Source organism: Hylobates moloch, unplaced genomic scaffold (assembly GCF_009828535.3).
Source record: "Hylobates moloch isolate HMO894 unplaced genomic scaffold, HMol_V3 SCAFFOLD_12, whole genome shotgun sequence".
In the NCBI taxonomy this organism is placed as follows: domain Eukaryota; kingdom Metazoa; phylum Chordata; class Mammalia; order Primates; family Hylobatidae; genus Hylobates; species Hylobates moloch.
In genome coordinates, this window is record NW_026652287.1 from 71,213,722 (window position 1) to 71,227,468 (window position 13,747).

Below are 13,747 nucleotides of genomic sequence, written 5' to 3' on the forward strand. Positions count from 1 at the left end.
TTATGCTTTAAGTTCTGGGATACATGTGCAGAATGTGCAGGTTTGTTACATAGGTATACATGTACCATGGTGGTTTGCTGCACCCATCAACCCATCATGTACATTAGATATTTCTCCTAATGCTATCCTTCCCCTAGTCCACCACCCCCCAGCAGGCTCCAGTGTTCCCCTCCATGTGTCCATATGTTCTCATTATTCAACTCCCACTTATAAGTGAGAACATGCAGTGTTTGGTTTTCTGTTCCTGTGTTAGTTTGCTAAAAATGATGGTTTCCAGCTTCATCCATATCCCTGTGATGGACATGAACTCATCCTTTTTTATGGCTGCATAGTATTCCATGGTGTATAAGTGCCACATTGTCTTTATCCAGTCTATCATTGATGGACATTTGGGTTGGTTCCAAGTCTTTGCTATTGTGAACAGTGATGCAATAAACATACGTGTGCATGTGTCTTTATAGTAGAATTATTTTTAATCCTTTGAGTATATACCCAGTAATGGGATTGCTGAGTCAAATCGTATTTCTGCTTCTAGCTCCTTGAGGAATCACCACACTGCCTTCCACAATGGTGGAACTATTGCACTCCCACCAACAGTGTAAAAGCATTCCTATTTCTCCACATCCTCTCCAGCATCTGTTGTTTCTTGACTTTTTAATGATCGTCATTCTAACAGGCGTGAGATGGTATCTCATTGTGGTTTTGATTTGCACTTCTCTAATGACCAGTGATGATGAACTTTTTTCATATGTTTGTTGGCTGCATAAATGTCTTCTTTTGAGAAGTGTCTGTTCATATCCTTTGTCCACTTTTTGATGGGGTTGTTTGTGCAGCATCATGGTGGAAGAAGATTTATAGACAAAAAAAGGGAAATGATGTACAGAAATAGGAAGTGAGGTACAGAATGGCTAGATTGGTTACAGCTTGCATTTGCCTTATTTGAATATAGTCTGAACACTCAGCAGTGTATGAATGGTTGAGGTACAGCCGCTGGGATTGGCCAAGACTCAGTTATTGTTATAGGCACATACTCCTAAGTTAGGTTTTCAGTCTTGTCTACCTATTAAGCTAGGCTGCAGTTAGTCCATAAGGATTCAAATATAGAAGTACAGAGTCCTCCTCAGGCCACATTTAGTTCACTTTCACATTACTATATAGATGTTACTTAGAAGAACTAGATAAAATTACCTCAGGAGAAGGCATAGATAGATTACATCAGAACCCTGACCCTACCCCTGGAGCCTACCAATATTTAAATTTGAAGAAAGGAGGAATAAATACATATCACTGAAAAGCAGTTAAGAGGAAAACCATCAGGGTAATGTCCAGGAAGTCAGAAATAGAATGTCTCAGAGAGAGTGAGGCAGCTGCCAAGTGCTGCTGAGAAGTCTAGTAAGATGAGAACTCCCCAATCCCACTGGTTTTGGCAGCATGGGATTACTGCTGTCTTTGAGAGAAGACCATCCTTAGTCAGATAGTGGAGACAGAGCCCAAATGGAAAAGACTGAAGAAAGAATAAGAAGAATGAAAGTGAAATTATTTACTTTAGAGAATTATTTCAAGTTTTGTTGTAAAGGGAAACAATATATGGAAACTAGGATAACATGAGTTTATATAGTTCCACTGTCCACTGGGGATTTCAGAGGGATGTGAAAATTTGTTCCTGTATAAAATGAATTGATGAGTTTCTTACCCTATGGACAATTAAGATTACAATGTTGTTCTTGTAGAATTAAACTCTTTATTAATTATATCAAAGCCTGTAGGAAATCATGAATGCAGATCACAACTACATTAATTGTAATATGCAATAGAAAAATAGAAATATAAAGCTTCTTGGATAATAACTTCCTATAGGCTCTCAGATGAAATACTCTCAAAACCTATAGTAACTCGGAATTGTACCTTACATAACAGTAGTAAGGAACATTATATATCAATTAATTAATAAATCCAATCAAATATTAAAAGTATTCAATGGGAAATCAAGGGAAACTTATGGTGAGAATTTTAATAGCTATAGTATGCGATGCTCCAGAAAGAATCTTTGGCAACTTAGAAAAATATACACATAGTTATAATGGTTATCAGTGGCTAGGAAGGTGATTGAGGGGTTGCAGGGAGAGGTGGGGATGGTCAACGGGAAAAAAAAAAAAAAACAGAAAGAATAAATAAGACCTATTATTTGATAGCACAACAGGGAGACTATAATCAATAATAACTTAATTATACATTTTAAACTAACTTAAAGAGTGTAATTGGATTGTTCATAACTCAAAGAGTAAATGCTTGAGGGGGATGGATTCAAAAATACATAAATAAACAAGAAATTTAAGGTGAAGGAATAGATGGGGAGTAGGTGGAAACAAGACTTCTCATAGTATATGTTTTTATTTCCTTTTGATTTTGAAGTATGCAAATATATTAATTATTAAGAAAATTAAAATTTTTTAAAGTGCAGTGGTTTGATCCAAAGCTGAAGAGACAGGTAATTGACCAGGTCTCAGCAGTCAGGCTGGGGTGGTGTTTTAGGTCTGCTGTGGGTCATATCGAATGGAAAACAGTAAGATAGGAGCTCTATGTTGGCTGGGTGGAGGCAAAGCCTAAATAAATAAAGGGAAAGCCAGTGACCAGGGGCCAAATCTAACATTTCAGAGAACTTTCGGGATGGGGAAATTGAGCATAATTACTATGATGTGATACAAGCAGCCAGATATATATTCAAGAACACTCTTCTCTGAGCATCCATTCTAGGACAGGGGCTTCGTTTCATGCTTTGATTTTTTATTTCAAATATTTCTGAGTAAAAAGGCCAATTTGGTACATGTTAGACTATTATCCAGAAGGAAAAAGATCTGGAAAAAAAGTCGGTTCTGCTGAAGCTAGAAGCTAATGTGAACAGTAAAGGGAGAGAGTTAGTTCTTCTTAAGGATCCTTCAGGTTTGAGCCCCAGCATTTTTCTGTCTTTCCTGAGGTTTAACAGCCAGACACAAGCAGTAATTTGAATGTGGGTGGTCCCTCAATTCCCACCAGGGTAGGTAACTGTTCTCAATTTTGATGCTGTTTTGTCCAATGTTTTGTTGGCCTTCCTACTGAGTCACTTTTTCCTCTGTTTAATTTATGTGCCATACTAGTATCTTCATAACTTGCAGGACCTCAGACCCAAGGCTATCAAATTAGATTGATTTGTTTCTCCAAATAACTGAGCATCACCTCCTATCTTTCCTATTTTTTTAATTAACAGACTTCAGTTTTTAGAGCAGTTTCAGGTTTACAGGAAAATTGGGCAGAAAGAGAGTTCCCATATATTCTCTCCCCCACCTCCCACCAGTTTCCCCAGTTATTAGCATCTTGAATTACTGTGGTACATGCGTTATTATTAATGAGCTAATATTGATATATTAGTGCTAAATAAAGTTTACATTAAAGTTCATTCTTTGTGTTGTACATTCCATGGATATTGACAGCTGTTTAAGACACTTACCCTCCTTAGAGTATCATACAGTTTCATTGCCCTAAAAATCCCCTATGCTCCACTGATTCATCCCTCTCTTCCTTCCACTCCCAACCTCCACCCACTGATCTTTTTATCTGTCTCCACAGTATTGCCTTTTTTTTTGTTTTTATCTTTTCTTTTCTTTTTTTCTTTTCTTTTCTTTTTTTTTTTTTTTTTTGAGACAGAGTCTCGCCCTGTCTCCCAGGCTGGAGTGCGATGGAGTAATCTTGGCTTACGGCAACCTCTGCCTCCCGGGTTCAAGCAATTCTCTGCCTCAGCCTCCGGAGTAGCTGGGATTACAGGCACCCGCCACCACGCCCAGCTAATTTTTGTATTTTTAGTAGAGATGTGGTTTCACTAGGTTGGCCACGCTGGTCTCGAACTCCTGAACTCGTGAGCCGCCGGCCTCAGCCTCCCAAAATGTTGGAATTACAGGTGTGAGCCACCGTGCCCGGCCCATAGTATTGCCTTTTACAAAATGTCATACAATTGGAATCTTATAGTGTGTAACTTTTTCATATTGGCTTCTTTCACTTAGTAATGTGCCGTTAAGTTTCCTCCATGTGTTTTTAGCTCGGGAGTTTATTTTTAATGCTGAATAATATCTCATTGTATGGATGCACTGTAATTTGTTTATCCAGTCACATATTGAAGGCTATCTTGGTTATTTCCAAGTTTTGGCCAGTATGAATAAAGTTGCTATAAACAGTCATGTGAAGGTTTTTATACAGTCATAGTTTTTAACACATTTAGGTAAATAACAAATAACACAATTGCTGGATTGTATGTTAAGAGTATGTTTAGTTTTGTAAGAAACTGTCAAACTATCTTCCAAAGTGGTTGCACCCTTTTACATTCCTACCAGCAATAAGTAGGTGTTCTTAATGATCCACATCTTTATCGGCATTTGGTATTGTCAGTATTTTTTATTTTAACCATTCTAGTAGTATTTCATTGCTGTTTTAACTCACAATTCCCTAATAATATATGATGTTGAACACCTTTTCATATGTTTACTTGTCATCTGTATATCTTCTTTTGTGAGATGTCTTCAGATCTTTTGTCAAGTTTTTAATTGGATTGTTTTATTATTTCTGAGTTTCAAGAGTTCTTTGTATATTTTGGAGGCCAGTCCTTTACCAGATAGGTGTTTTTACAAATATTTTCTCCTTCTGTGGCTTGTCTTTTCATTATCTTAATCTAATTTATTTTTAATGAGACAAACATCATCCCATGTGAAATCGACACCCAAAAACTGTTTTTCTTGACTAGTTTATTTTCCCAGTTTACAGACACATGTTGTTACTTCTGGGACAACTTTAGCATCATATTCACCACTAATACTTTACTGTGCCTTATTGAATTTCTATAATCACTGATTCCTTGATCTTTAAGATTTCACTCTGTTGAAAACTGTGAAGGCTCTGAGGTTTATCCTACTTGCAGACTAACAAGTTAACTCCCCATAGTTTGATGGTTGCCATCAAAAGACATGAGACTCCTGGGTAAGACAGAAATGACTTTACAACTCATGGCACAGCAAGCTTTACAAGCTTCATGTTTGTCTAGGTTCTCTTTGTTTCCCAAGTCCCACTGGGGAGATGCCGAGAAGCCCAGGTGGATAGTGAGTATGCAATAAATGTGTATCACACAGAGGGACTCTGAACTTAGAAAACTCCCATCTTTTAAAGGGGTGCTTTTTCCTCTCCTATAAGGGAGACTTCCAAGACTGTTTGCTATATGAACATTCTTGAAAAGATAGTCTGGAACAATATCTGTCAATTCCTCTGCTCAGAAGATATGTAGAAATGTGAGAGACCCATGGAGAATTTTCTCCCAAAATAATCTTTCATCTCTCCAGGTCATGGTAAACTGCCAAAATAAGTATTATATTTTAAAAAAAAACCTCCTTATACTTAGCAAAAATACCTGTAATTGTTCTCTCTTACCTAAACAAAATATAAACTCCTTAGCAGAGCATCAAGACGATTAAATATCGGTCTCTCAACTAGCCTTTATAATCTTAATCCTAAAACTTCCCAATATGTATCATTCATACCAACCAATACAAACCTTTCTGCCCTTTTTCTTGTTTAACTAGTTCTATATTTCATTCCTTCTAGCCTCTCTGTCTCAAATGCTATGCCCATATCAACAACTTCATTGATACAATGAGACCTATTTGTTCAGGCATTAAATCAACTGGTACCTCTCACATAAGACATTTTTAAATGAATCCCTTCCTTCTCCAGAACTCTTCTAGCACTTTTTTCCCATAACTAAATTTAAATACACTCTATAAAGTTGTCTATTTGCATTTTCTTTCTATTAGTGTGCAAAAAAACTGGGCCTATATCTCAATTTTGTGTTTCTTACAATAAGAACTATGTCTAGCAAATATTGAGTGAATGAAAGAATATATAAATATTGTGATTTTTGTATTTTCCTAAGGAATTTCTAGAGAGAGAAGACGGTATAATTTTAATAAACAATCATCTTCTATCAATAAAACAACTGTTTCTCAACTCTCCAACTTTTTTTCATCACTACAATAATCAGAGATATTTTTTAGACCTTCCTGGTATTTTAGGACACAACCCAGTGCTTCCTTTTATTAAACCTGCTGCAACATTTTAACTGAATGTGAAAGTAGAAAAGCAAAATCAAAAACTTCATTCCGGCTTGTCAACATCCCTCATTTTATCTCTTTTATCTCCACTAAAATCTTTCCTCAACTTTCCTAACTGTTTGACATCCTTTGAGTGCTTTCATATAAGCAATGCTTGTCATGAAGTCACCCTGCACAACCTAGCCCTCCCAAGAGGTGGGCAGGTTTCAATTAAGCTAACAGACATCAGGCTGATAACAGTGTCCACTGAGATCAAAATAACACAATGTTTTCAAGAATGAAGGGTTTACAACTTTTTCCAGAAACTAACAAGCAAGGCGGCTGGCTTGCAAGGAAGACAAGATGGCTCCATCACAGACTGTAAAGTAAAGGGGCAAAACAAGAGAGAAAACTAGCTACCCAAAGAGAGATGCAAACCAAAGGCTTTTGGCAAAAGCATGGACTTTATCTTCACAAAGTTCTGGGTTTTAAAGTATTTGCTTTTTACCAGCTCAGAGAAATGTGTTATTTTGTCTCTTCAACAAATATCTTTTAAATCCCTAAAAAGACAATAGTCAACAGAGCAAAAGCAATCTCAGCCCTGGTAGATTTTACAGTCTAGCAGGGCATAGATGGAAAGCAAATAAGCAAGCAAATCAATTTATACTTACGAGTTAAGTGCCATGAAAGAAAAGCACAAGGTGTCAGAAAGTTGTTTATAAGAACCTACCTAGATTGCATGGTCTAGAAGGCCTCCTATTGGGAGGTAGTTTTACTTGAGAAGAAAAATAAGGAGCCAGTCATGCAAAGAGCATGGAGGGACTGGGAGGAGGAGGGAACAATTAATCAGGGAAAGTAAAAGTATTTTACCTCATCTGCAAATGGGTGTTCTTATGAGAGTTTACATATAAAGGGTTTGGCACAGTTGTGATGCATTGTAAATGTTCAGCAAGTGATGGTTCTTGTTCTTGCTATGGCTATTGACCTTATATAGTTTTTAACCAATCTTTAAAAGCCTACAGATCACTGATCAATCTTTTAAATGCTAATAGACACTTAAATAATAAGCATCAGCAGTTACATCTTTAAAGAAGAGGGAAATATGTTGAACATTATATACAACATAGAGAAAATCTCGTAAGAAACTCAGTATACTCACTAATGTATATGCTGATAATTAGGAATTTTACATTTGTTCTCTGAAGCAAGTGAAAATGTAATTGAAATGTAAGCAGGCAGAATGTTTAATTTAATGAAGAAAACCTGTTGTTTTTGAGCAGCTTTAACCATGTACACTTGCATGCAATTAATGTGTTGATTACAAATGACTTGAGTTTTCTCATTAAAGCATGGCAAGTAAGATCTTACTCTGTAACGCTTGGCCTTTGCAAATTTGCATTTCTTGACAAAGTTTGCCATACATAAATAATGCCACTAACTTAGACTGATTATTTTCTTCAGTTAGTCCAAATTAGAGGTTTTTTTGTGTGGTCAGTTCTAAATTTACCTGCTTTCCTTTAGTAGCTTTTTATAATTTATACTTTGTCATTTTCCAGAAGGTAATGGATCCAATTAAGGTGGACTTTTTATGGTTAAATGACCTTTGTAATAGTTATAATTTGATAAAGATTGAAAAGCTGCTCAAGATATAATTTTCTTTACTTTATTATTCTGCCAAATCTTCCTTTCTATAATCCTTAAGACTATCCCTACATTTCTGATTCCATATGCGCAGAGCTCCATAAGGGCCCCATATGATTCTCTACATACTTAAAAAGATTTTCGTCTTTGTTGTCTGCCTCATGGGAGGAGATAAGTTGTTATAAAAGTTGTGCAAATTTTAGCACAAAAGACCTAGAAACCAGCCTCCCATTAGACAAAAAGCCCCAAACTTGGCCTTACATGACTAATGTGTTTTATTAATTTTGAACGATAATCTTGATGTCCCATAGAAAGGATGGTTTCAGATCACATCTAGAGTGTGTCCTTTACAGTTCATCATGTAAAATATTTTGAAATGTGTAAGATCGTCATGAGATAAGCGTTGAGCAATGTTAAAGGGTAATTTTAAAAATAAGGATAATATCACGGATTTCATACAGATATCAAGCGAGTTTGTATTAAAGATTTTATTTGACTCATTAATGAGGGAATTCGTAAGAGGTTACAAGCAATTCAAAGGAGAATTCAAAGAAAAACAATTTGTAGGTCAAGTTTATTGAAAAGGAGGCAAAATTCTTGCTACTTCCATAATAAGGAAAAAAGGCAATTGAATCTCTACTGGGCTGAATCTAGTTGAATGTGCAAAACAACAATTATTATTCATTTCTATCAATTATCTACAATTTACAGAATTGTAAAATAGCTCAAAGTCAATGAAAGCCCACAGCCTCCATAAAATCAGAATCAGATAACCTAGAAGAGATTGTTCTAACCAATTCAGTTTTCCGATGAAGCACAAAATTTTCCCTACAACATAAATAGTACATATGCTTTCCACTGTTGTTAACAAACTCATTCATCCACAAACATATACTGATATGTTCCTATATGCAACATAGAAGGCCAGTCTCTGAGGACACAGAAGTGAATCATATATAATCTCTATCCTCAAAAAGCCTAAAATACTACAAGCAGAGACATACGCAAACAAATGAGGGTAAAAAGTGTCAGAGGAGTTATAATAAAGGTTTATACAGAACAGAGTAGTAACAGGAATAATGAATAAGCTTCAGTACATGCTTTTATGCTTGTAATTGTTCTAAATACTTCTCCTATGATTGTTTCCTTTAAACTTCATAGCTCCACATGGTAAGTTCAATAACAAACCCATTTTACAAATAAGGAATCTGAGGCACAAGAGAATTAAATAAACACATCCAAGATCCTACATATCCTACGTGGTAGAGCCAGAATTTAGGCCTAAATCTGATTTCAGAGCCCATACTCCAATCTCTGTACTGTACTATCCTCTCATAAAAGATAGAGTACTTCATTTTACCTTGGGTGAGGGGTGGGGGTAGGAAACTGGAGGAGAAATCTAAGATGAATTTTAAAAGATGACTGATGTGCATCTACAGGTTGGAACAGGGGCTTTCCAGAAAGGGAGCCACATGGGCCAATGTACCAAGACCTGCCTTGCTCTGAAAGGTCACAGAGCACCTTTCAGGCCAAACTAAAGATGTTTATATCTATGATAAATGAAAAACTGACAAAGAATTTAAAGCTAGAGAGAAACATGATCCATTTTGCTTTTTAAAAAGAACTATGGTTTGACTGTTGTTTTTTCCCCCCCAAGATGGTAGATGGGAGGCATTGTTAGTACACCTCTCCCACTTGCAAAGCCAAAATAGAGTGCAGAGATTCACATTGTGAGCTTTTTTTCCAAGAAGCAACACAGGAACTTAATAGGAAAACTGAAAGAAAGCACAGATGCTTTGAAAGGAGCGCCCTACATGGAGCACCAACATTCTTGCAGATGAAAAAAGGGTCTTTCTGATCTGAATACCCAGAACACTGGGTCAGGAGTATGAATGACAGGTGGATGACTATCTAGCTGGCCTGGCAGGAGAGCTGAGGTAGCTCCTTCCCTTCCTCATGAAAGCTCCCCAGCCACCTCTGTTAAGGCTGTGACATCTGCCAACCATTGGGTATTGCATTTACCCATATGCTTTAGCCACAACTGGCTTTTACCCGTGGACATCTCCCCTACTGGCCTGAAGCCTGAATTGTTCAACCACGTAAGTAAAATCCTGAGGGAAAAATAATAAATAAATAAATAAATGTACACCACTGGAGAAGAAGATAAACATATCAAGATACCTCTGCAATTCCAACCTCATGGGAGACAGTGAATCTGCTCACACACCTACCACATTGCTACTGTCACCAGCATCTGAGAAAGACATCATGCAAAGACTCTCTATAACCAAGAAACTCATACAGAGTCCTTATAACCCTGCGAGCACCAAGAGCCAAATTAGGCCACATTAAATTATAAACAATAAGGTCACATCCTCAAAGGGAAAAAATAGTGAAAAAACTATAGTCAAATCAAAAATAAAATCAGGAATAACTAGAAATAGTCTACCCAAGTGAGAAGGAGTCAGAAAAATAATTCTGGTAGGACACAGATTATCCAGGCACAAAGTCAACAAAGAAACACTAGAGTTAAAACTAAACTCTAGCAAACAGACCTAATCAATATTTACAGAACATTCTACCCAAGATCTGCAGAGCATACTTTCGTCTCATCAGCATATGAAACATTCTCCAAGATAGATCATACATTCTAGGACACAAAACAAGTCTTAATAAATTTTTAAAAATGAAAGTCATATCAAGTATCTTCTAAGACCGAGTGGAATAAAACTAGAAATCAACACCAGAAGGAGCCCTCGAAACTATACAAATACATAGAAATTAAACAATCTGCTCCTGAATGATTTTAGGGTTAACAATGAAATCAAGATGAAAATTGAAAAATTCTTCTAAATGACTGATAATGCGTCACAAATTATCAAACCTCTGGGATACAGCAAAAGCAGTGCTAAGAGGAAAGTTTATAGTGCTAAGTACCTACATCAAAAAGTTCAAAAGGACCGGGTGCAATGGCTCACGTCTGTAATTCCAGCACTTTGGGAGGCTGAGGCAGGTGGATCACGAGGTCAGGAGTTCAAGACCAGCCTGTCCAAGACGTTGAAACCCTGTCTCTCTAAAAATACAAAAATTAGCCGAGCACAGTGGCAGGTGCCTGTAATCCCAGCTACTCAGGAGGCTGAGGCAGGAAAATCACTTGAACCCAGGGAGTGGAGGTTGCAGTGAGCCAAGATTGCACCACTGCACTCCAGCATGGGAGACAGAGTGAGACTCTGTCTCAAAAAAAAAAAAAAAAAAAAGGTTCAAAAGATCACAGATTCACAACCTAATGTCATGGAACTAGAGAAACAAGAACAAACCAAACTCAAAGCTAGCAGAAGAAAAGAAATAACAAAGATCACAGCAGAACAAAATTAATTTGAAACAAAAAGTACAAAAGATCAATGAAACAAAAAGTTGGTTCTTTGAAAAAATAAACTAAATTGATAGTTAGGTTAACAAAGAAAAGAGAGAAGATTCAAATAAGTTCAACTAGAAATGAAAATGGAGACATTACAACCAACACCACAGGAACACAAAAAATACAAATATTATTGAAGTCTACTATGAACACTTCTATGTATACAAACTAGAAAATCTAGAGGGAATGGATAAATTCTTGGAAACACAACTCTTCTTGATTGAAGCAGGAAGATGTGGAAATCCTGAACAGACGAAAACAAGTAGTGAGATTGAATCAGCAATGATAATAATAATAATAAAAAGTTGCCAACAACCAAAAAACCCAGGGACAGATGGATTCACAGCTGAATTCTACCATATATTGAAGGGAGGATTAGTACCAACCCTACTGAAACTACTCCAAAAGAGTGAGAAAAAGGGAATCCTCCCTAACTAAGTCTATCAAGTCAGTGTCACTCTGATACCAAAACCAGGAAAGGACATAACAAAAAAAAAGAAAGCTATAGACCAATTTCCCTGATGAACATCAGTACGAAAATTCTCAACACAATACTAGCACATCGAATCCAACATCACGTGAAAAAGATAATATACCATAATCAAGTGCGTTTCATCCCAGGGATGCAGGGATGTTTTAACATACACAAGTCAATAAATGCAATATATCACAAAAACAGAATTAAAACCAAACTATAAGACCATCTCACTAGATTCAGAGAAAGCATTTGATAAAGGCCACCATCCATTCATGATAAAAAAAAAAACCCTCGACAAACTAGGCACAGAAAGAACATACCTCAAAATAATAAAAACTCTATATGACAAGCATAAAGCCAACATCATACTGAATGGGAAAAGTTGAAAGCATTCCCCCTAAGAACTAAAACAAGACAAGGATGCCTACATTCACTTCTATTCAACAGAATACTGGAAGTCCTAGCCAGAGCAATCAGACAAGAGAAAGAAAGGCATTCAAATTGGGAAAGAGGGAGTCAAACTATCTCTGTTGGCTGATGATATTCTCATATATCTAGAAAATCCTAAAGACTTGTCCAAAAGACTTCTAGATTTGATAAATGACTTCAGCAAAGTCTCAGGTTACAAAATCAATGTACATAAGTAGGTAGCACATCTATACACCAAAAATGACCAAGCTGAGAATCAAACTCAATCCCTTTTCCAATAGCTGCAAAACATAAAATAAAATACCTAGGAATATATTTAACCAAGGAGGTGAAAGATCTCCACAAAGAGAACTATGAAACACTGCTGAAAGAAATCATAGATGACACAAACAAATACTTTCATCTCATCAGCATATGGAACATTCTCTAAGATAGATCATACACTCTAAGAAACAAAACAAGTCTCAATAAATTTTTAAAAATCAAAGCATGGGAAATACATCCCATGCTCATGGATTAGAAGAATCAATACCATGCAAATGAATGTACTATTCAAAGCAATCTACAAATTCAAAGCAATCTACAAATTCAAAGCATTTCCTATCAAAATACCAATATCATTTTTTCACAGAATTAGAAAAAACAATCATAAAATGCATATGGAATCAAAAAAGAGCTCAAATAGCCAAAATGATCCCAAGCCAAAAGAATGACAACAACAACAACAACAACAACAAAGCAAATTTAGAGGGATCACATTATCACATTACCTGACTTCAAATTATACTACAAGGCTATAGTTACCAAGACAGCATGGTACGGGTATAAAAGTAGATACATAGACCAATGGAACAGAATAGAGAACCCAGAAACAAAGCCAAATACTGCAACCAACTGATCTTCAATAAAGCATACAAAAATACAAATTGGGGAAAGCACATTCTATTCAATAAATGGTTCTGGGAAAACTGAATAGCCATATATATGAGAATTACTCTAGACCCCTATCTCTCACTACATAGAAAAATCAACTCAAAGTGTATCAAAGACTTAAATCTATGACCAGAAAGCATAAAAATTCTAGAAGAAAACCTAGAAAAAACTCTTCTGGACATTGGCCAGAAAGGAATTTATGACTAAGGCCCCAAAAGCAAATGCAACAAAAACAAAAATAAAGAAATGGGACCCATTTAAATTAAAAAGCCTCTTTGCACGGCAAAACAAATAATCACCAGAGTAAACCATCAACCCAGCAAGTGGGAGACAAGGTTTGCAAACTATGTATCTGACAAAAGACTAATATCTAGAATCTACAAGGAACTCAAACAAATCAGCGAGAAAAAAATAATCCCACCAAAAAGTGGGCAAATGACATACATAGATTTCTCAAAAGAAGACATAAAATAGGCCAACAAATATATGAAAAAACGCTCAACACCATTTGTCATCAGGGAATTGCAAATTAAAACCACAATGCAACACCACCTTACCTCAGCCAAAAGGGCCATTATTAAAAACTAAAAAAAAAAAAAAAATAGATCTTGGATGTGGTGAAAAGGGAACACTTACACACTGCTGGTGGGAATGTAAATTAGTACAACCTCTATAGAAAACTGTATGGAGATTTCTTAAATAACTAAAAATAAATCTACTATTCAATGCAGCAATCCCTCTACT

The 13,747-nt window shown here is 36.2% G+C and overlaps 1 protein-coding gene across 1 annotated transcript in view; it reads right to left on the reverse strand.

Annotated features, from left to right (window-relative positions):
* TSPAN8 (tetraspanin 8) overlaps positions 1 to 13,747 on the reverse strand; it is an 89,865-nt gene that overhangs the window by 51,033 nt on the left and 25,085 nt on the right. The window lies entirely within an intron of this gene.